Source organism: Cebus imitator, unplaced genomic scaffold (assembly GCF_001604975.1).
Source record: "Cebus imitator isolate Cc_AM_T3 unplaced genomic scaffold, Cebus_imitator-1.0 Scaffold188, whole genome shotgun sequence".
In the NCBI taxonomy this organism is placed as follows: domain Eukaryota; kingdom Metazoa; phylum Chordata; class Mammalia; order Primates; family Cebidae; genus Cebus; species Cebus imitator.
The window spans coordinates 2,408,995-2,434,680 of NW_016107503.1; the positions used below are offsets into that span (position 1 = coordinate 2,408,995).

Here is a 25,686-nt window from a genome sequence, read left to right on the forward strand (position 1 = left end):
CTACTATTACAGGAATTTGTGCCCTATGTTTCGAATGTATTCACACCACTGCATGGATCCTCTAGAATGTCAATGACCTACCTGGACTTCCTACACTTTAGGGCTTCTTTTCTACCCCATCCCCTTCTAAGAGTTTATTGATATCCTCCTTTCCTTCTGTCAGGAAATACTGTTAAAATGATAAGAGGATGAGAAAAAACTTCCTGACCATGCCATACTATATATGGTAGTCATCTAATGAATTTGAATACTCTCAAGTACTGTAGGTTAAAAAAACTGTGATTGACTTACTCTGATAGACAAACGAGATAAAAGGTATTGGTCATCCCAGCACTTTGGGAGGCTGAGGCACGTGGATCAAGAAGTTCGAGACCAGCCTGGCAAACATGATGAAATCCCATGTCTACTAAAAACACACAAATTAGCCAGGTGTGGTGGTGCATGTCTGTAATCCCGCTACTCAGGAGGCTGAAGCAGGAGAAGCACTTGAACCCGGGAAGCGGAAGTTGCAGTGAGCCAAGATCGTGCCATTGCACTTCAGCTTGGGCAACAAGAGAGAAACTCCGTCTCAAAACCAAAAAAACATAGTGGTAAAATAAATCTTCCTATGTAACTGAGACTCTCATTATCCTATAACGATCATTTGAAGTGATCACTAATGGAGGAATTGTACTCTTGGAGAGATCATATTATATGAAATGATAATGATCATTTCAAAGACACAGCAACTGGAGAAACCACCTTTTATAGACTTCTCTAACTGCCTATCTTCCATATCTCCTTAGGATACTTCAGATGCATTGTGAGAAAAATTGAGTTTTATAAGAGTATTTTGTGTTTGTCAGGACATAATTCTCATATCTTCATGATTAGCAAAAAATTGTTTTATCACATCCTCTTAAATGTGGTGTTTCTCTGGAATTAGGGAACCTCTAGTAGCTTCCAATATATGCTTTCCTTCAATGTTTACCTAACCTTTAAATTTATGACCTTTATCCATAACATTCTTTACTCCTCCGACTGTGAAGCCACAGTCAGTTTAGTCCAAATTTGATTTCCATTCTACTTCAGGTCCCTGTGTAAAATCAACACTAACTAAATACTCCTGACTTGATGCACCATGGTGATGTTACTGAAAGCTACAAAGGTCAATTATAATTTGGCTCCTATTTTCTGACAGTCCCTGAAACATTGCTTACTCCCCCAATCTCAAAGCTTTGAAGCTAGATAAAGGTTTCAGGACCGTGCACACAGGCCTCACTGTTATTCCCTCTGTTTGTATTTACCTTCCCTGATTAGAATTTTTATAGCTCATCATCCCATGTATTAACAACCAAACCCAATGGTACTTTTTATGAAAAACTTCTGTTTTATTTTTATTATGAGTTGTATTCCCTACTAATAATTTAATAATTCAAGCTTGTTTTACTTTCCTTTATGACCCTACATATTATCATTCCTTTTTAATCCTAAAAATGTCTCACCTTTGCAAGCCTTGCCATTTCAGTTACCTATTGCTGTGTCACACACGATTTCATTACTTCACAGATTAATGGCTTAAAACAACAATCATTTTATTATGTTTTATAGTATTTGGGGGCCAACAATTTAAGCATATAGTGACTGCAGTATTCCACAGATTTACATGGTAATGACTAGTTACCTGGTGTATGAAGATGAGCTGGGTTTTGATGGGGATGGCTGGAACATTGGTCTCAAGTGGGCCTGCATCCAACCACATGTAGCCTCAGACGCCTTCCAAGTTGTCTCTCCAAGTTGTCACCAGCAGGACTTCTTAGCTAGTGGCTCAGAATTTCAAGAGCAAGTGTTGAGAAACAGGAAGTGTGGAAGCTGTCATCTCTTATGACCTGGGACCAGAAACAGGCAGATCATCACTTCCAGCACATTCAAAGCAGTGCCAAAGCCCGCCAGCTTGAAGGAAAGGAAGTATCCACCCAACCTCTTCATTGGAGTAGCATATTAAAAAATTGTAGTGATCTATAATCTACCACGCAGGTATTGTTTCTGAGTGAATGTCTACTCAGTCATTACTCAGGTGATATTCAGTGTTTGTGAAATCAGGCCAACGTTGGAGCATCAGGAAGTGAGAGCATCAGACCCAGCACTTTCATAAGTGATGCCTAGTTCTTTCATAAGTTTTGCACCACCATCTGCACACCCCTAAGAAAAATATTACTGAATTTTAAGGGCACCATTAGTGGTTCATATTTGGCATACCTAAGTCAAGGAGATTCCAGGAAAATTATGTTGACACATGACAAAATGTAATCAATTTTATAGCAACAATTTGTTAGACTGTCTTAAAGAGCATATTTCCTATAAGGTGTACCATTTGTCTATATTTTTATAGACCACATATAAAGAGACCTGTGGAACTGGCATAACTTTTTCCAGAGGACATTCCATAACTTATCAGTGATAACAACAGTCTGGCCCACAAATTCTGGCCTGCTTTTCGATCAGGAGTTCTCTCAAAAATAGCCACCGGTTGAGGAAGACTAAGTCACTATCCTTGAATACCCAAAAGAGGAATATACTCCTCCTACTTTGAAGATGTAAGTAACTATCATTCCAAGAGGGGAAAAAGGAAACAGACCGCTTCTTTCCCTGAGCTATCCAATATTTTTTCCTCCTTTCCCCAAAATATCTGCCTGAATGGCTCTCACCTGCATCCATCTGAAGGGAGAAGAAGAAAAGATTGTTCACTGTTATGCTCTTTGACTGTTCTTTTGGTGTCTCCATTGCTTGAAAATCAGGTTGTTGTTCATTTCCTTCTGAAACTTTCTAAAATGAGATAGGCCAAATCCATAAATCGTTGCCATGTGTCTTTATCTTCCTGTCCTTTCCCTTTACTTTCTTTTCACTCCTACTGGTTGTTACCCAACAGTTCATCTGGACAATTATAGTTCATGGAACTTCTCTATGTAACCACAGCTCTTGTGCCAAAGCATATGTCACTGGTTTAATACGATACAGATTTGTTTATCACTTAAAGTATCTTTCCCAATCTGTCGCTCAGTGATCTAAGCTAAAAGAAACTCCACAAATTTACACCTCTAGAATCTGAAAGGGGTAGCTTCCTTGGCTGCTACAGTGGAGGAAAGGTATTCTTGGAAATATCATACCTTGGAGATGTTACACTTAGTGTGGGCCAGATGTGATATTTTTAACTTCCACTACAGTTCATAGTATAGAATGAGTTCATGGCCCTGATTCCTGATTTCTGAAGGGTGAGTGGAAGTGTAGTTTCTTCAGTCAAGAAGAAAAGGAAAACTGGGTACAGCTGAGCATTCACAATATGAACGATGAGTTATGTGACAAAAATTTTTTCTTTTAACCTTGACAGCAAATGTGGAGATAAAGTCAAAATTTGAGGCAGTATATGAACACAAGGATTCATGTGCTTTTTTGGCTATAATTTTAGGCCTTAGAAAATAGTGAAAAAAATGAAAATTACCATTATTGATTCAATGATTATGTACCCACTGAAAATGTATATATTTGAAACCTAATTTCCAATGTGATGCTAGGGCCTTTGAAGGTAAGGCCTTTGGAAGGTAGCTATGTTATTAAGAGTGGAACTCTCATTATCAGAATTAGTGCCCTTATAAAAAAGACCCCAAAGAACTTCCGGCTCCTTTCTGCAATGTGAGAACCCAAAAAGAAGACAGCCATCTATGAATCAAGAAGCAAACCCTCACCCAAACGCCAAATCTGCATACCTTGATTTTGAACTTCCCAGCCTCCAGAACTTTGAGAAATAAACTTCTGTTATGTGTGAGCGACACATTCTATGAGAATCCGTTGTAGCAGCCCAAATGGACTAAGACAAACGTATTATTTTTAAGCAATATAAAAACAAATAACTTCTATAGGTATCACATTTATTTAGGGAAAAATGTTTAAAAATCAAAACATCAGAAATTTATTAAACAATTATTTTAAAAAATAGCTGTGATGCCTCACTCCTGTAATCCATAATCCCACAACTTTGGGAGGCCAAGGTGGGCAGATCACTTGAGGTCAGGAGTTCGAGACCAGCCTGACCAACATGGTGAAAGCCTATCTCTAATAAAAATACAAAAAAATTAGCCAGGCTTGGGGCGTACACTAGTAATTCAAGTTACTCCAGAGACTGAAGTGGGAGAATCGCTGGAACCCAGGAGGTGGAGGTTGCAGGGAACCAAGATTGTGCCACTGCACTCCAGCCTGGGAAACAGAGCAAGACTCTATCTCAAAAAAAAAAAAAAAAAAAAACCAGATGTCATCGTTTCAAAACATCTTTATCATAATACCAAATTGACTTCCCTACCTTATTTACAGCATTGCTTAAATGTCACCTCCTTAGAAGCTAAACTTTTTGTGATAAATCTTTTGAAAGTTACAGTTATATTGCACTTCTTTCTTCATCCCTTATTCCTTACACTACTTTGTGTAATGTGATCATGGTATATATTGATGACACTTTCCAAAGGAACAGTACATTATACATGTGTGCTCTACCTGCTGTTTGTCTTTTTACCAAGAATGTAAGTTCTCTGAGGAAGACAGTTCTCTTTCATTCTAATCAACTAGAACAATATCTGAGAAATAGGCAGCCAATATATATTTTGTTAAATGAAAACAACTTCAGGAGAATCAATCTACTACAAAATAGCTTCCATGCCAGCCTTTCATTGAAACTATATCCTCAACAATATTTGGTAATCTCCTTTATAAATCACGAGAAAACCAATCATCAAAAGAACAAGAAAGACTTCCTCTGCTACTCCTTATTTTTGTGAAAAAAAAAAAAAAAAAACACTTTCTTCTTTAAATCTCTTATCTCTTTGATTCTGTGATATAATTTCTCTCCCTTTAAATTATGTTTTACTTTCTTCTTGAGAATATTTAATGTAGTCTCTTCCTCTTCTTGATAATTCATAAATGATCTGCTAAATTTGTTAATAGTCTCTTCAATAATTATGTTTCATTTAATTTCTTTGGCTTGCATTACTCTAAAACCCAAGATTGAACTGTATCCTAAACTAATGATCATTCTAAATTACTTATGGATTTAAATGGCTTTCATTTAAACTCAAAATATCCAACTTAAAATTTAGGGACTTCCAGATCAAATGGCAGACTAAGAAGACGTGAGAAATAGTACTACAAGAATACATAGCAAACACATACACTACATCTTTACATGCTGCACACACACATTCCAGTTACTATCAATATTATAAAATAGTAGATTTTTAATAATACCTATCTGAGTTTGAAAGCAAAAAAAGAAAATCTACCCATGTCAGGAATGAATGAAGAAACTCCTTACCCAATGCAACTGGAAGCTAAGCTGTATAGCTCAAAGGTATAGCAGGATAGGAAGTATCCTTCAAAGCCTAGAGTTTTAATGTGTTGCTTAATGTAATGAAAATTTGGTTCTCCATATAAAACCAAGAACCTGGGTAATCCTATTATATATTATATCTCTGAAAATCTTCATGCCTAGGGTCTTAGTACCAAAAGAAGTCTGAGACCAAAAAAAAAAACAAAAAAAGGAAATTATTGAGACTGCAGAGCCAAAGTGCAAAATCAGAAACCTGAGGCCACACCAGGTTCAAAGAGATTTTTTTTTAAAAAGACAGCATACATCAAATAATTGACTATCATTACAGAAAACGAAATTTTTCAGATAAAATTTATAGGTTATCTCGTATTAAAGGACATCATTAAAAAGGGAAGTACAAATAGTTACTAACCATGAGGAAAGCAATACAGGAATATAAACAATATATGAGAAGGAACTCTGGAAGCTGACATTGACTAATAGAATTTTCAGAGGAAAAGAACAGAGGGGGTAAATGGAAGTAAATTTTTCAAAAATGATTGCAGAGTTTTCCAGGATTAAAAAATACATGGTTCTCATGAAGAAAAAGCACTAACATTTAAAATAGGATAAAACAATCTAAAATTCACTTTCATATAGTACTTGAGGATGGTAACAAGAAATTAATTTTTTCATTAATAGGAAGAAATACAATATATTTTCAAATTCAATGTCATTAGTGGTCAAAATTCTATATAGTATTATTAAATACTATATAAAACTAATAATTGGATTTGATTAATCTATCTAATGGTTTAGCTCTCCACTTCTGGTGTCTATGATAGATTCACATCTTTAACCCATCATTAAACAATTGTGTAACTATGAGATTATCATTTAAACTTTCACAGCCTCAGTTATATCAACTGTGAAAGGGGGATACTCATAGCAACTGCATAATGAAGATACTGCACAGATAAAATTATATGATATTAAATTATATAATATCTATAGCACAATACCATGGATATGATAGGTTCACAAGAAGTATTAACAACCCATATTAAAATGAAATATTGAATTTTATCTATAAGAAATAAAGTATATTTTCTACCAACTAGTAACTTATGAATTATGTATAAAATATAGGATTTATAGTTGTTTTAAATTGGCTTTTTAATAATCAGTGTGGCTATGTAATGTAATAAGCATATAAAGTATTCAAATTGGGACCTTTTGGGAGCAAAGGAAAGCTTTATTAATGATTATACCAGTTCAATCTTAACATAATCCTGCACTTTCCAAAGTAAAGCAAGTTGTGTGATCATTCAATCCATAATGTAATTGGTTTTCACTCATGAATTTTGCACAGCTAAATTGAATCATGTAATCACATAGAAATTGGTATCCCTGAAACAGCTGAGCATACCCCACTGGTACCATACACAAATCTTCCACTAAATTGAAGTCAATGAAGAGATAAAAATTTATATTCTTTTTGCATCTAAAATACGTAATGCGATGTCTGCATAATTCCAGTCTTGCTAAAATTATAGGATTCTTTAACACAATGAAAAGACTTTTCACAAATGCATAGTGTATTATCTATCACTTAAGAACCATCCCAATATAGTAGACTCACTCATAGTTTAGTGTTAATTTGGAAGAAATATCAGATGCAGTAGAGAGTGAATTGAAAAATTCTTGAAAAAAGTTACCATATAATTGAAATTGAACCACTCAAAATCTTTTTCAATAGAAGTAATCACTGAGAATGAGCCTTTTTAAATGATATCAAACTCTTCAAACTTGAAATGTAAAAAAAAAAAAAACTGATATTTTATGGTGATGAATTTTTAAAGAAATTTTGGACAATAAATTAACTGCTACATGGGTTCATTTTCTCACAGTAAAGATATGTCATTTATTTTCAAAAAATTCTAAATGAAACAAATTTAACAATGTATTTTGCTTCCTAAATAATACAAAGAACGATTTGTACATCTTGGCTAATCAATGAAGACAATTTACTAGATTAGTTATGCTAAAAATCAACTTTGGTTTTAGACACTATTTGATCTTTACTATAATCAAGTTAACTAAATTAATATATTGTTGCTTTTGGCTCTCTTAATAATTAGCAAAGCACAGTATTAGGGAATGCATTTTTAAAATTATTTTAATATTCATAAGTGCTTAATCATATAATAATTGAATCTGCAAATTTATTCAACAAATATGCAGTTATAAAACTAAAGGAAATTGCAATATGATGCATGCCTTTATTCTACATTGAAGCAAACAAATTCATAACAATATGTGATTAATGAAATTACTTGTCCACAGAAGAGTGGGTCAGGATGAACTCACAGGACACTAAAATTTCAAATTGTTTTTCTCTATCAGAAAGTACTAATACTAAAATGTACTAAATGAATCCATCTGTCAGCATGTCAAGCATCAAAATTTATATATGTGAACTTATAGAATGAAGGTGGTGGACAAAGTAGGTTTCTTAGAAGAAAGGCTAATATTGTGTGTTAATCTAATATTAGAGAGGCTAATGTGCTATCACTCTGAAAGTACCAGGTTTTGAGAATAAAGTCTCTTCATGTCCATGTAATGGCTAGTGAGTAGAACTTAATAGGGCAGAAGAGCCGCTTGTGAATCCCTCAATCAATGCAAACTATAGGATCGCTTGAAATTTATTTTGAAATTAAAATAAACATTACTGCCTGTATAACTAGTCAGCTGGCCTTAATAGTTTCGGTTTTTCTTTATAATGGAATGGTCTTCCTTGATATCCAACGTTAGAGGAATAGTAAGAGGTTGCTCAGGTCATTTACAGTTTGGATCTCATTTGAAATCCCCATACTTAATTAGGGAATTCAAAAATTAAGGAGTGGGACGCGAGAAAGAAAATACTGGGAGGACAATCTTAACGCAACAGTAACTGGGCACATGCTTATCAAATTCATTTTGTATTCTTTCTGGACACAACTAGAGTGTATTTCATACCTTCCTCTGCAATTAAATGTAGCTAAAGGCTAAGTTCTAATCAAGGGAATATGAGTGGAAGTGATGGATATTGTTTACGTACAGTACTCCATGCCCTTTACATTTCCAGCAGCTTTACACAGGTGAGCAGAGTGACCTTGTATCCATGTACTGAAAATGGCATAACCACAAGAGAAAAAATGACTCAGTTCTTGAGTCATGACTTGAAAAAAAGCCACACACCAAGTAAAAACACTCATTTTATACTTCACAAGAATAACAAACTAACTCCCACTATGATGCGCAAACCATTGTGTATATTCAGGTTTGTTTAGTATTGCAGCAAGTGGTGCCCCAACTTATACAAAGGTTGTTTATAGAAGCTGAGTACATCAAACAATTTTTCTTAGTTCTTCCTCCTCTTTGAAAATAGGTTATTGGATCTGACCATTAGGTAGTCGTGCATGGACTGTAGGAAAGCAAGTTTAGCAAAGTATTAAAAATGAATCATAAAAGAGTGTTGAGGAATTGAAGGTTGGTGTCAAGTGGTTGGGGGGCTTAACTCAGTTACCATTAGAGTATAAAATACATATATGGAAAAAAATATAGAATTTTTCATGCAGGTTATGTTTTATCACACAAATACTTATTCTCTTACTAAGAAAGTGTAATTCCTTTCAACTTATTTTTGTCTAACTTCAGGGACATAGGAAATTTTTCCTCAGCTATCTCTGAGGCATATAGCCTTCGTATTCATCTACATATAAAATGTGGTTATAAAGATATTAAATAAAAATTCCAATTTCTTAGACATGAATAAGGTTTTTGAGTGCTTGGATTTTTATTCGGTTATGGCTGCATATTGGAAAATGGTTTAAAAGGGAACAGATTTTGAATGCATATATGAATCTGAGCAGCAGTATCCCAGAAAGGAATGTTTTTCCCTAGAGAAATATGTTAGGAATACGCTTCTTCCGAATTGTTCTCTTTGATTATATAGAGTTTTTCTCTCCAAAATATTGGTTTTCTCTTATCTAACCAATAGAATGGTCTGCCTTTTCTTTCAAATGAATGGTACAGAGATGTGAAAAACGAGAAATAATATGTGATATATTTATATCAGAAAGTAACCCAGGAAACACCTTAGTGATTGTCCAAAACACACATTACAAACAAAGCCTTATAACACTCTATTAATTGCAATAAAAGCAGTTGCTCTCTATCCTTTACAGTGAAGAGACTATTGAAACATAGCCTAAATAGCTGCATAGGAATACTTTCCAAGCTAATATGTCAGACGGGAAAAAGCAAAGGATTCTTAATGGTTTTACACAGAACTCTGTGAATATGGCTACCACATTATCCTATTTAGCATAGACAAGGCAGACGGGAAAACTTATTTACAAAAATCTTACATCACTGCGACTATTTTCTTCTCTTTTTGCACATTTTATACATATAAACTATTATGTAAATTTAACATTGGCAACCCTATCTATTATCATAAAACAGGCAAAGTTTATTATGAACAGTTGCTAAGTTTTAGAATAAGCAGACATAAATCCAGTTTCTTTGGTACTTGATAATTATGTAACCTATCTTCAGTTTCTTCACTGATAAGTTACAATATTCATGTAAATAAGATCTAAATGAAAAGCTTAACTTGATAAAATATGTTAGTTGCAGATATTTTCAAAGGTCCTACATATTAGACAATTTACTCCAATTGTTTCGGTTGATGATGAATTAAGAAATTACTTATAATATTGTGTGTTTTTTTTTTAATGACAAGAACCTTTAAAAAGGTAATGACTTCTTGTGTTGTAACTTAATTTACATTAATTCTCATTTATTTTCTTACATGAGCTAAGCAGATGGCTAGAAAACGCATATGTCTGTGTATATGAAAATGTTTTCCTTTACCAAAGACCTCTACTAATTTTATTTAATGATTTCCAGGCAGATTTTCAAAATGCATTCTAAAACTTCAAACACATTTTATATTTATTTCCTCAAACATTAATTAATCTAACATTCATTACAGCCACTAATGGGACTAATTGTTTCCTTCTTTACATTTATTCAATTGAATGTCTAGTGTACCTAAATCAACATCTATTCCTAAAAGGGAAGAAAGACATAAAGGCATTTATTGGATACTTTAGTCCCAGAAGAATTTGACAACAGTATTCAATGATGTGTCCTACATGTTTTACTTTCTTTTGTTTCATTGTCTGTCTTTTCTATTCTTCCTAGCTGTCAGTATCCACATGTAGCACATCCCTATGGATACAGCAATATCCACTATTTAGACGACAGTTTAAGCAGGGTGATTAAGGCAGCCTTATACATCAACCTTGTGGTTTACAGTTTAAGTATATAAGTACAATTTAAATTAAGTATTTAAGTACAATTTAAGAACATTCTCCAGAATCAAGAGCTAGGAAGTTAGCTCTGAGTCCAAAGCTCTTGGGTGGCTGTCAAAATCGACCTTCAGGCCACCCTGTGGATTCATCTCCAGCCGTATCCACTATGTGTTTTCTTCAAAGTGAGCTCTAACCCGTAGCTCGGCATCCCAACAGCAGCATCCCCAGCTCTTTATCACATCACTCATCTTGTGAATTACAATGTTATCCTGCTCCCCTGCCCTATTGACAATCTGGTTATTCTGCCTGGTAGTCTAATCACTTTCCAGATAGAGGGTTAATCTACCCACAGCTACTTCCCATTAGTCTTCCTCCCTTGGTGTTTCTGTTTTGTCTTAAAATCCCCACTTTGGCCTCTGGACCTGTTTCTGACAAATAAGTCTATCTGAAATCACTTTCTCTCCATATGTTGCTTCAAGTGATGATCAACTGCATTTGCCTCTGCTCTTCTCTGCCTCCTTTTAGGTTATCCATCCCAATTCTAAGGATAGCTCTTTGTATTATTTGGCTCATATGTTCTATTTCATCTGTCATGCCTGTACTTCTGCTGCTGGCTTTTTATCTCCGGATTTTCTAATGCTGCTAATGATCTACCATAGCTGTGCCACCTTCTTTTGCTTGAGCTCCAAGAAAAACTCTAATTTGCAGTATGTATTTGCATGTATCTTGATTTATGTTTACATTGCAATTGAGTCTTGACTTCACATTCTAAATTATTTTCCTGAAGAACGTACATCAGAACAAAATACATAGCCCTAAAAAGTAGTAACCCAGTCTCCCATATGTATAAGAAAGGTAATACTATCTTTAACAGGGCTGGATTCAAGGGCATGCAACCTGTGCCGTCGCATGGGGCCCCATGCTGAGAAAGGTTTCATGCTTGGTTTATTCTCTGCTGTCACCATCTTGACATTCTTAATAATTTCATCTTTTAACTTGTATTTTGAAGTGAATTCCAGTGAGACAACTGAGCGTGTGCATGAGTGGAGAGGTTTGTTCACAATATATGTGTCCGCTGTTTCTTGGTATCCTATTCATGTATAGAATCCAAGGGACCTACAGCACAAAATTCCAGTGGAACCCAAGATGGATGGGAGTTTAGTGATACTCAAAGGGAGAATGAGATATACTTGTTTTGTCTTCAGCTGAGTAAGCAGAGGCCCTAACAATCCAGAGAGACCGAACTTTCCATTAGAATGAGAATTTGCTTCAAATGTAGAAAAGCAATGACATTCTGAAAAGCATGAATGATAAAGAAGGTTTTTTTTACATTTTTTCTTATTTCTGTTACTTCTCTGTATTAGCCGACCCCTTATGTTGAAAATGACGATGCAGAAGGAAAGGAAAAGATAGAGCAACCCCACAGCTCCTTTTTCGTTCAGCCACAGCTTCTTTTTCGTTCAGCCCTTCCTTACGTATAAGTCAGCTAAAGATAGAGGTTTTTAGTAAAATGTGTGTATCAAGTGAAAACAAGCAAAAGTAAAACAAAACAGGTCAGTTAGACGTTCCACTATTGTGTGGCACTTTCACTGTGCTACTAGGAAAGAAATACACAAATATATTTCATGCACAAGCTGTGAAATATAAATTGTGTAATTTCAGTATTTCTTTCCCCCAGTTAAATGTTGTAAGATTTGCATTTGAAATTGGCATTGCACACTATAATGGTAAAATTCATGCTAATAATGTGTGTAGATTTTTAATTTAGAAATTAAATAGAAAATTGAAATGCCAGTGCAGGTTTTGAGAGAGAGAGAGAAAGATGGTGTGGGATTACATGTCATGACACATTTTCCTGCCTTTAAAACAAGGAGCCCTGAACTTTCACTTTATACTCCAACCCTCAAATTATATAGCCAGACTTAATCCTTAATAGCATATTTGAATGGGCTATTCAGACTGTAGCTGATTAACCTTCTTTCATTTTTAGTGGTCACAATGCATTGATTAAAAGAGAAAGTTTACTTTGTTTCTTCTCTTGGGATGGCTATAGTTGACAAAAACATACCTTTTGGCTTCTGTCCTGTCTTTTATTTTTATTTCTCCCACGGTAAAGTACTATATAAAAACTTAGCAGTGTTTCTCCTTGATCAATGAGATGTCTCCCTTTTTCAACAACAGCTTCTGTATCAGACTCTATACTCCAGGGACTTGAGCACATTGATGCTTCTATTCTGCTGTTTTTCTTCATTTAGTATCTCATCCTTAGAGAGCACGAGAGGATAAATAGAATGTTTACCCAGGTGTGGTATTAGTGTTGTTACACACACAAGATGCTGACTGTCTGTACCCTTCTGATACTCAGTGGGATAAAATTAAAAATATCCTAGTATATATTTTTCTGCTGTTTCTCTCCAAAGTGCTTCAATGTTGGCTTTTCCTCTAACTGTTTGAAAAACCTCACAGACACCCCAATTTTGTACACCTAATTAGAGTACAAATTGGGATCTAGAATGGACTCCTTATCTGGTGGCCTCCATTTCACCTTTCTGATCCTGATCCTGGCAAGGCCTACCACAGGGAATGAGTCACGTCATTGAAATATAATTTTTAAAATAAAATTAATTTGCCCTAATATTCACCAGTTTAATTTCAGTGTTTGAAATGACAATAACTAGATTTTTGCAAAGTTTTTTAAAAGATCTATCATGTGCTGGGCATGGTGACTCATGCCTGTAATTCCAGCACTTTGGAGGCAGAGGCGGGCTGATCACTTGAGGTCAGGAGTTTGAGACCAGCCTGACCAACATGGAGAAATCCCATCTCTCTAAAAATACAAAATTAGCTGGGCGTGGTGGTGCATGCCTGTAATCCCAGCTACTCAGGAAGCTGAAGCAGGAGAATTGCTTGAATCCCGGGAGGTAAATGTTGCAGTGAGCTGAGATGGCATCATTGCACTCCAGCCTGGGCAAGAGGAGCAAAACTCGATCTAAACAAAAAAAGAGAGAGAGAGAGAGAGAGATCATGTGCTCTTTGTAGGTTATCTGTTTTTGCATTTATGTGAAAGCAACATTTATAACAACTGTTTAAAAATCAGCTTAACTTGTGTATTTATGAATAAGTAAAATTAGAAAGAAAAGAATATTTAATGGAAAATAAAATGTCTACACTATGACTTACTTATTACCTTAAAAATAAAATTAGTATATGAAAGTTACTATATTCCTCAATTGTATTACATTTTAGAGTGACCTCTAGAGTATTCAGCAGATAATGCAGTTAGCCCCAAAGAAGCAGTGAAATCAGCTTCTGGAATGGCTTTAAATTTAAAAAGTAAATCAACATATTATTGCATAAAACAAATTCTACAGTATTTCTTCAGAATGTATGAACTATTTGGAAAATTATTTAAATAGTCAATTTTTCCATTGTAACGCAAAGGACAGTATTAAGTGATGCGGTGTAAGCTGCAGATCCTAGATAGCTGTAATCTAAGTACCAGCTCCTCCTGCTGTACAAATTAAGTATTTAATTATCTGTGCCTCGGTTTTCTCATCAGAAAATGAAGAAAGCAGAATTGACTTTACACATATGTTACGATAATTATCTAAGTAGATGTTTGTTTAAGGCTTAGAACAATTATGAGCTACAGTCAATGCTACATGTTTGTGTATATAAAATTTAAGATTAATATACCTTTATGGTTTTCATACTACTTATGATGCCTAAATATACAATCATAAATATGTCAAAAAAAATGACTCCAAAAACTGGCAAGCTTTCAAGAACATGTCAAAATTTTATATTTGTAAACATATTACAAATATATTAAATATTATATTGGCTTGCTTTTTAAATTCCAAAACATTCCACTTTATTTCATGCATTCTTTACAGCGAACTGCACTGAAGTTATTGCATTGAAAAGTGCTCTGCAGAATTTTAGCTCATATCTAAATGTACAGTTTAGGTTGCAACATATGTGAACTAAATATGCTTTCTTAGATCAACAGAAACATTAAATTCAAGCATAATTCAATTGCCTATATATGTGATACAGAGGATTATAATGCCAAAGAGGCCTATGGAAATCTTAACTGAGCCATAATAGTCATATGACTGACACATTGCAAGTAATGATATTAAAATATAAACAGTCAAATCTTGACATAGCCAATTTTTTTTGCCTAATTATGCTCATTTCTAAATCATTTAAGATTTATCATATCAAGTATTCACTCAGTCAATATACTACTCATATACTCATTTCAACAGAAAAAAAAAGACATCACTGAAGATACTAATTTCAGGGTTTTGAGTACCTCTTCAAATCCTCTGTCAAATTTAACAGTGTTGAAATAATATTTTGTCACCTCCATACCAAAAGCTAAAAGTGAGTAGGATTGAGATAACCAGCAAAAAGCATGAACAGATGAAATGAAGTTAAATCTGGTTCTTTTTCTTAAATCTGCCATGTCTGAATTCAGGGTAAATCAGAGCTCTTCATATCCAAGACAGTGGCAATTGCTTTCTGACAATGGCTGAAGAGAAACTAATCCATTCTAAAAATTAAGATAAATGGAATATTCTGGAGATGATTACCAAAGCTACGTAAAACCATCTGATTGCTTTTGTTTTTATTTGTTTTCATTTTTATGCAATATTATCTAAATCTTCAGTTAAAATGAATGGATCCATTTTAGAATGAATGACTTACATTACTGGGTGGTATTATTAATATTAATTTAAAATATATAATTTTGAAATTACAAGTAGAGAAATCGGAGGGGGATTGAATGGAATTTCCTCCACTCCTAAAATTCTAATAAATAAACTTTTACTGGACATTTTGAACTCCAACTATTCTGGATAATTTTTGAAACCTGATATACATACCAATTTATGCATTCATTCTTTTACTTAAATTATTATGGAATATTTTCTATTCAAAATCCAAATTAAAGCTTAATTCAGATTATGTCTCTTGTCTAAAGTCATCACTTATCTATCACCCCAAATGAAGCATTCTATAAGTTATATAGCCTCTTCAATTTTTCAACTTTTAAACAAGTATTTTTGTCTCATGTAAGAGTTTTCCCATCATAGAGATCAGAACCTATTCTTCATTCTTTGAAGTTACAGAAGAAAATGCAAATATCCTGAATATATTCTAACCTTTTCCTCAAATACTTGAATTTCTTTAAATCTAGGTTTCAATACTTGTTTCAGTTGAGATATAATTTTAATTGTTCTCTTAATGGGTTATGAATTGTCCTGATTTTATTTACCAAACACTTCATCGTATCTCTTAATCTGGAAGTCACTCATTATATATTAAATGTTAATCTACTATTGTTTATTTATGATTTTTCATAAGTTGCACTACTTGATTTTTCTGTTAGTTCTGATATTATACTATTTTCATTACAATTATTTTAAAACATTTTAACAGCTGGGAAGACCAAGCCCTACTTCTCCATCTTCCTACCCTTGCATTTTCTTTCCTTCTAAACTGTATCTGTCCCTGACGTGTAGAATTACACTCCTATCTATGAATGTAAGATATATTCAAGTCTTCAAACCGTGGCTTCTGATTCTATTCATCTATGACTGCTTTCACTCCTTTAGTAGTGTTTTAAATTTTTTCCCATATCTTATTAGACATACGAGTAGGCATTTTATAATTTTTTCCACAATTGTTTTGGGATCTCTATTATATTTTCTAACTGGATAATCTTTTTGTATATATTTAGTGCTTTGATTTGAGTTATTCTAGCTTGTAGTTATCCCAGACTATATCCTAGTTTATACCCAAAAGAATATAAACTTTTCTAATGTAAACACATATGCAGGTGTATGTTCAGTGCAGCACTATTCACAATAACAAGAATAACAAGACATAGAATCAACCTAAATGCCCATAGTGATAGACTGGATAAGGAAAATGAGGTATATATACATTATAGAATACTAGGTAGCCATAAAAAAAAGAATAAAATCACATCCTTTGCCAGGACATGGAGAGAGCTGGAGGCCATTGTCCTTTGCAAACTAATGCAGAAACAGAAAACCAAATACAGCATGTTCTCATTACAAGTGAGAGTTAAATGATGAGAACACATGGCCACATAAAGGAAAGCAACATACAATGGGGCCTATTGGAAGGTGGAGGATGGGAGGAGGGAGAGGATCAGGAAAAATAAATAATGGTTACTAAGTTTAATACCTGGATAATAAAATCATCTGTACAACAGACCACTATGGCACAAGTTTACCTATGTAACAGAGCTTCACCTGAACTTAAATAAAGAGTAAAACATAAAAGCAGCAAGATTCGTTTTTAAAACAGAAAAATAGTTGATAAATATTTCAATTTTTCCATGTTTTGAAATAGTTTTACACAGCGAAATATCTTTATTTGAAAGTAATCTAAACATTTATATGTTTATAAGCCTTATTTTTTAGAATATGCTTTTATTATATATTTAATTTTTTCCAAATTATTAGTTTATAACTATTGTTCACTTCTAAGAAGGCTGGATTGTATATTTCCTCATAAAAGTATTTTTGTATTATTTAATTCAAAATTTGTACAAATGAGAAACCTTCTAAATTTTGAGTACTATTTTTTTTGTTTGTTTTAGTCATTTCATTGAAATGTAGTTACTTTTTCTTTGCTTCTCTTTCTCAATAACATTTGTCAAAAATTTTTCTGTGCTCTGGACTCAGGATAGTCCAGCTCAGTGCGGGGGAAGGGCGTCCTCCTCCACCGAGGCAGTTGACACAGCAGCCAGGCAGGGCCTGCAGCAGCTCAGCAATGCCTCTGCTGGCAGATTGTGACTAGACTACTCCATGCAGGGCAGGGCATTTATGAAAAAAGGCAGCAGCATGACAGGAACTTACAAATAAAGCCAATCTTCCTCAGATAGAGCATGTGGGAAAAGGGGTGGTTATGAGTTCAGCTGCAGGAGACTTAAAGGTACCTCCCAGCAGCTCTGCATGGAACAACAGACTTCCCAGCTCAGCACTTGAGCTCCTATAAGGGACAGACTATCTGCTCAAGCAACTCCCCAACTCCATATGCCCAAAAAGACATCTCACAAAGGAGACCTCAGGCTGACATCTGGTAGGTACCCCTCTGGGACGAGGATAGTAGCAGAAGAAACCGGCGGCAACACTTGCTGTTCTGCATCCCCTGTGGGTAATCACCAGGTAAGCAGGGTCTGGAATGGACCTCCAGTGGTCTTCCAGCAGAGGGGCCTGACTGTTAGAAGGAAAACTAAAAAGCAGAAAGAAATAGTTTCAACATCAACAAAAAGGATGTGCACTCAGAGACCACATCTGAAAAGTCACCAATTACAAAGACCACAGCTAGATAAAGCCACTAAGATGGGAAGAAACCAGTGCAAAAAGGATGAAAACACCAAAAACCAGAATGCCTCTCCTCCTCCAAAGGATCACAACTCCTCACCAGCTAGTGATCAAAGAGGGATGGAGAATGAATCTGATGAATTGACAGAAACAGGCTTCAGAAGGTGGGTAATAACAAACCTCTCAGAGCTAAAAGAACATGTGCTAACCCAATGCAAAGAAATTAAGAACCTAGAAAAAAGGTTAGACGAGATGCTAACTAGAATAAACAGCTTAGAGAAGAATATAAATGACTTGATGGAGCTGAAAAACACAGCATGACAACTTCGTAAAGCATACACAGGTTTCAATAGCCAAATCGACTGAGCAGAAGAAAGGATATCAGAGATTGAAGATTAACTCAATGAAATAAAATGAGAAGGCAAGAATAGAGAAAAAAGAGTGAAAAAAAAATGAACAAAGTTTCCAAGAAAATGAGATTAAGTGAAAAGACCTAATCTATATTTGATAGGTGTACCTGAATGTGACAGAGAGAATGAATCCAAGCTGGAAAACATGTTTCAGGATATTATCCAGAAGAACTTCCCCAACATTCAAGGCAGGCCAACATTCAAGCACAGGAAATACAGAGAACACCACAAAGATATTCCTCAAGAAGAGCAACCCCAACGCACATAATCGTCAGATTCACCAGGGTTGAAACGAAGGAAAAATGCTAATGGCAGCAAGAGAGAAAGGCTGGGTTATCCAAGAGGGAAGCCCATCAGACTCACAGTGGATCTCTCAGCAGAAACCCTACAAGCCAGAAGAGAATGGGGGCCAATATTCAACATCCTTAAAGTAAAGAGTTTTCAACCTAGAATTTCATATCCAGCCAAACTAAGCTTCATAAGTGAAAGAAAGAAAATGCTTTACGGACAAGCAATTGCTGAGAGATTTCATCACCACCAGGCCTGCCTTACAAGAGCTCCTGAAAGAAGCAATAAACAAGGAAAGGTACAAGTAGTACCAGCCACTCCAAAAATGTAGCAAATGGTAAAAACCATTGACACAATGAAGAAAATGTGTCAACTAATGGGCAAAACATCCAGCTAACGTCAAAATGTCAGGATCAAATTCACACATAACAATATTAACCTTAGATGTAAATGGACTAAATTCCCCATTAAAATGACACAGACTGGTAAATTGGATAAAAAGTAAAAACCCATTGGTGTGCTGCATTCAGCAAAGCCATCTCACATGCAAGGACACACATAGGCTCAAAATAAAGGGATGGAGGAAGATCTATCAAGCAAATGGAGAGCAAAAAAAAAGTAGCAGTTGCAATCCTAGTATATGATAAAATGGACTTTAAGCCAACAAAGATCAAAAGAGACAAAAAAGGGCATTACATAATGGTTAAAGTATCAATGCATCAAGAAGAGCTAAGGATCCCAAATATATACACAGCCAATACAGGAGCACCCAGATACATAAAGCAACTTCTCAATGACCTACAAAGAGACTTAGGCTCCCACACAATAATAGTGGGAGACTTTAACACTCCACTGTCAATATTAGACAGATCAATGAGACAGAAAATTAAAAAGCATATCCAGGACTTGAACTCAGATGTGGACCAAACAGACCTAATAGACATCTACATAACTCTCCACCCCAAATCCACAGAATATACATTCTTCTCAGCACCACATGGCACCTACTCTAAAAGTAACCACATAATTGGAAGTAAATCACTCCTCAGCAAAGGCAAAAGAATGAAAATCATAAGAAACAGTCTCTTAGACCACAGTACAATCAAATTAGAACTTAGAATTAAGAAACTAACTCAAAACCACACAACCTCATGGAAACCGAACAACCTGCTCCTGAATGTCAACTGGAAAAGCAAGAAAATGAAGGCAGAAATAAAGATCTTCTTTGAAACCAAAGAGAACGAAGACACAATGTACCAGAATCTCTGGGACACATTTAAAGCAGTACCTACAGAGAAATTTACAGCAATAAATGCCCAAATGAGAAGCAAGGAAAGATCTAAAATCGACACCCTATCATCAAAATTGAAAGAGCTTGGTGAGCAAGATGAAAAAAAACTCAAAAGCTAGCAGAAGACAAGAAATAACTAAGATCAGAGCTGAACTGAAGGAGACAGGGACCAAAAAATCCTTCAAAAAATCAATAAATCCAGGAGCTGGTTTTTTGAAAAGAACAACCGAATAGACAGACCACTAGCCAAGTTAATAAAAAAGAAAAGAGAAGAATCAAACAGATTCAATGAAAAACAGTAAAGGGGATATCACAACTGATTCCACAGAAATACAAACTACAATCAGGGATTACTACAGACAACTCTATGTACATAAACCAGTAAACCTGGAAGAAATAGATAAATTCCTGGACACTTGGGCCCTCCCAACCTAAACCAGGAAGAAGTTCAAACCCTGAACAGACCAATAACAAAGGCTGAAGTTGAGGCAACAATTAACAGCCTATCAATCAAAAAAAGTCCAGGTCCAGGCAGGATCACAGCTGAATTCTACTAGACGTACAAAGAGGAGCTGGTACTATTATTTCTGAAACTATTCCAAACAATACAAAAAGAGGGAATCCTTCCCAAATCATTTTATGATACCGACATCATTCTGATAACAAAACCTGGCAGAGACTTAACAAAAAAAGAAAACTTCAGGCCAATATCCATGATGAACATAGATGCAAAAATCTTCAATAAAATACTGGCAAACCAATTGCAACAGCATGTCAAAAAGCTGATCCATCATGATCAAGGAGGCTTCATTCCAGGGATGCAAGGTTGGTTCAACATACGCAAGTCTGTAAACATAATCGACCACATAAACAGAACGAAAGACAAAAACCACAGGATTATCTCAATAGATGCAGAGAAGGCATTTGACAAAATTCAACAGAGCTTTATGCTAAAAACTCTCAATAAACTAGGTATCAAAGGAATATATCTCAAAACATCAAAAGCTATTTACAACAAACCTACAGCCAATATCATACTGAATGGGCAAAAACTGGAAGCATTCCCTTTGAAATCTGACACTAGACAAGGATGCCCTCTCTCACCACTCCTATTCAATATAGTATTGGAAGTTCTAGCCAGAGCTATTAGGCAAGAAAAAAAAATAAAAGATATTCAGTTAGGAAAGGAGGAAATCAAATTGCCTCTATTTGTAGATGACATAATTGTATATTTAGAAGACAGTATCATCTCAGCCCAAAATCTCCTTAAACTGATGAGCACCTTCAGCAAGCGTTTCTATACACCAATAACAGACTTAAAGAGAGCCAAATTATGAGCGAACTCCCATTCAAAATTGCTACAAAGAGAATAAAATACCTAGGAATACAACTAACAAAGGATATAAAGGACCTCTTCAAGGAGAACTACAAACCACTGCTCAAGGAAATAAGAGAGGACACAAACAAATGGAGAAACATTCCATGCTCATGGTTAGGAAGAGTCAAAATCATGAAAATGGCCATAATGCCCAAAGTAATTTATAGATTCAATGCTATCCCCATCAAGCTACCAATGACCTTCTTCACAGAACTGGAAAAAAACCACCTTAAACATCATGTGAAGCCAAAAGAGAGCCCTTGTGGCCAAGACAATCCTAAGCAAAAATAACAAAGCAGGAGGGATCATGCTACCTGATTTCAAACTATACTACAAGGCTACAGTAATCAAAGCAGCATGGCACTGGTACCATAACAGAGATATAGACAAATGAAACAGAACAGAGGCCTTAAAGGCAATGCCACACATCTACAACCATCTGATCTTTGACAAACCTCACAAAAACAAGCAATGGGGAAAAGGATCCCCTGTTTAATAAATGGTGTTGGGAAAACTGGCTAGCAGGGTCCAGAAAGCAGAAACTGGACCCCTTCCTGACAACTTACACTAAAATTAACTCCATATAGATTAAAGACTTAAATGGAAGACCTAACACCATAAAAACCTTAGAAGCAAACCTAGGCAAAACCATTCAGGACATAGGCATAGGCAAGTATTTCATGACTAAAACACCAAAAGCATTGGCAACAAAAGCCAAAATAGACAAATGGGATCTAATTAAACTCCAGAGCTTCTGTACAGCCAAAGAAACAATCATTAGAGTGTACTGGCAACCAACAGAATGGGAAGCAATTTTTGCAATCTACCCATCTGAAAAAGATCTAATATCCAGAATCTACAACTAACTAAAACAGATTTACAGGAAAAAAAACAAACAAACCCATCCAAAAGTGGGCGAAGGATATGAACAGACACTTTTCAAAGATGACATATATGTGGCCAACAAACATATGAAAAAATGCTCATCATCACTGATTATTAGAGAAATGCAAATCAAAACCACATTGAGATACCACCTCATGCCAACTACAATGGTGATCATTAAAAAATCTGGAGACAACAGATGCTGGAGAGGATGTGGAGAAACAGGAACACTTTTACACTGTTGGTGGGAGTGTAAACTAGTTCAACCATTGTGGAAGACAGTGTGGTGCTTCCTCAAGGACCTAGAAATAGAAATTCCTTTTGACCCAGCAATCCCATTACTGGGTATATACCCAAATGATTAAAAATCATGCTATTATTAAGACACATGCACATGTATGTTCCTAGAGGCACTGTTTACAATAGCAAAGTCCTGGAACCAACCCAAATGCCCATCCATGATAGACCGGACAAGGAAAATGTGGCACATACACACCATGGAATACTATGCAGCCATAAAAAACAATGAGTTCTTGTCCTTTGCAGGGACAAGGATGAATCTGGAAACCATCATTCTCAGCAAACCGACACAAGAACAGAAAATAAAACACCACATGTTCTCACTCATAGGCAGGTGTTGAACAATAAGAACACATGGACACAGGGAGGGAAGCATCACACACTGGGATCTGTTGCGGGGGCCCAAGGGAGGGAGAGCATGGGTGTGGGGAAGTCAGGGAGGGATAACATGGGGAGAAATGCCAGATTTAGGTGACAGGGAATGGAGGCAGCAAACCACATTGCCATGTGTGTGCCTATGCAAAAATCCTGCATGATCTGCACATGTACCTCAGAACCTAAAGTACAATAAAAAAAAAAAGATTCTGGTAAATGTCCTGTACCAAAATTTAAGATACCTGTTTATATGAGGAGGAGAACATTGGGCTTTTAATCAATACCTCATTTCTGTAAGAAACACCACTGGAAAATGTCAAAATTTGACACTTTTCTTCCTTTTGATAAAATCTTACGTCATATGTAAAATCTTCTGCTCTCAATAACTGAATGTTTGACTTTTCCTCAAAAAAAAAATTGTCTGTACTATTTTTCCCAGATCTTTTTTAAACATTTCCCACTAGAGTAGTATAGTTGTTACAACTGATGAGCCTACATTGACACATTATAATCACCCAAAGTTTATAGTTTACACTACGGTTAATTCTTAATGTTGTATATTTTATGTGTTTGAATCAAAGTATAATGACATGTACCAGAAATTGTTATTATCATACAGAGTGGATTCACTTTCCTAAAAATCATCTGTGCTCTGCCTAGTACCCCTCAGTCCCCACTAAACACTGACAATCACTAAGCTTTTTACTGACTCCATTGTTTTGCCCTTTCCAGGATGTCATATAGCTGGAATCATAGTGTATGAAGCCTTTCCAGATTGGCTTCTTTCATCTAGTAACAGGCATTTAAGTTTCCTTCATGTCTTTTCATGCCTTGATAGCTCATTGTTTTTAACATTGAATAGTATTCCCTTGTCATTGGATGACAAGAATGTGTCACAGTTTATCCATTCACCTACTGCAGGATGTGATGGGTGCTTCCAAGTTTTGATACTTTTAAATAAAGCTGTTATAAACATTCACATTTTTGTATGGACATATATTTTCAACTACATTGGGTAAAGAGCAAGGGGCAGGATTGCTGAATCATATGCTAGGAGTACGTTTAGATTCCTAAGATGTTACCAAATTGTCTTGTGAAGTGGGGCTGTACTATTTTGTATTTCCGTTAGCAATGAGTAAGAGTTCCTGTTGCTTCACATTCTTGTCAGTAGTTGGTGTTTTCAGTGTTCTGGGTTTTGGACACTCTATACAAGCCATTTCAACTAAATCTTTATAAGGCTTTATTGATTAATGTTTAGATTTATATTTTCTTAATTATTTCAAAATATGATTATAATAGCTATAATTCCTTTCAATTGATACTAATTAAAAATACTTCATATTGTTAAAATTTATGGAAATTTACAATAAAGTTAATAACTATGCAGATTGTTTTTAAAAATCAGATGCAGTGCTATTTCTGCAATAGCTGATAAGTAACCATGGCAGGTTTCCACACATCTATTAGAATTTCCAAGAAAATAACTTACCATAGCAACCCTAAAAGCATATTATATGGTTTTAGACCGTTAATATTCACTGATATTTCTTTAAATATAAATACATATGTAAATATATCAACTCATAATTAAACACACTGATTCATAATAAATTAGTTTGTAGCATTTACAACATTGCTGCTTTTTAAAATAAATATAATACACTGATCAAAATACTTTCATTTTTTTTAATGGAACACTTCACAAATTTGCAAGTTGTCCTTGCACAGGGGCCATGCTAATCTTCTCCGTATCATTCCATTTTTAGTATATGTGCTGCTGAAGTGAGGATTGATACAAATATTATGATCATTTTAACTGCAGGAAGAAGTACCTAGAAAGCCAGCTATGCAACAGATAATTATTGGTGAAATTAATTTATGTACATGGATTCAATATTCCCAAATAAAATGTCCTCAAATTCACCTCAGGTATTCGCTAAAAGAAGACCTGATCTAGAAGTATGATTTGATCTTGAAATTTAAGATTAATCAACATTAGAAAGCATTATCTATATAATCCACTACATTTATTAAAAGAGTGAACATGCGGTAAGCTCCATAGATATTGCAAAGTATTAACAAATCCAAACGTGTATTGATAGCAAGTGCACTAAGAAACAAATACTGTGAATAAAGTGCCTCAATTGTGAGAAAAGGTATTTAGCATAAATTTACATCAAATTATATATTTTATAAATAAAATTGTAATGTGTAATTTTAATATATAATTATATATAAATATAAATATAAAATTTTATATTGTATAATATTTATAACATTATATAAAAATTCCACTTATCATACTAAGTCCACGTCAGATATTGAATGAAGCTCTGGAAAGGCCAAGAAATAGATCAAATGGGAATCCTTTATATGAGAACAGTGGACCCAATTCCCGCCTCTCAACCATTAATGGAAAACAAGAGATCCAAAAAGTACAGACGCAGGCAAAGAAGCAAAGCAATACCTTAGTTCTAAGCATCCTTTTCCTTAGTAAAGAGGAGAATTCTAGAATTCTCAGGTCTAGACTTAGTGATTTCAGAGTTATCCTGGAAAGCTATTAAGCGAACAAAGGCGTTCAGGAGGTTTAAAACGGCATTCTTGACAATTGAGACTGTCTCTCAGCCATTTTTCTTGTCAACGACAGCCTCCAATCAGCCCACTCTCACATTGTCGTCAGGGTTGTTAGCCTGA

At 35.0% G+C, this 25,686-nt stretch overlaps 1 non-coding gene across 1 annotated transcript; it reads right to left on the reverse strand.

Annotated features, from left to right (window-relative positions):
• Positions 1-24,675: 24,675 nt before the first annotated feature.
• Positions 24,676-24,782, reverse strand: LOC119473845. The gene has a single exon (XR_005203086.1). It is a non-coding gene; the product is annotated as a U6 spliceosomal RNA (small nuclear RNA).
• Between the last annotated feature and the right edge of the window lie 904 nt (positions 24,783-25,686).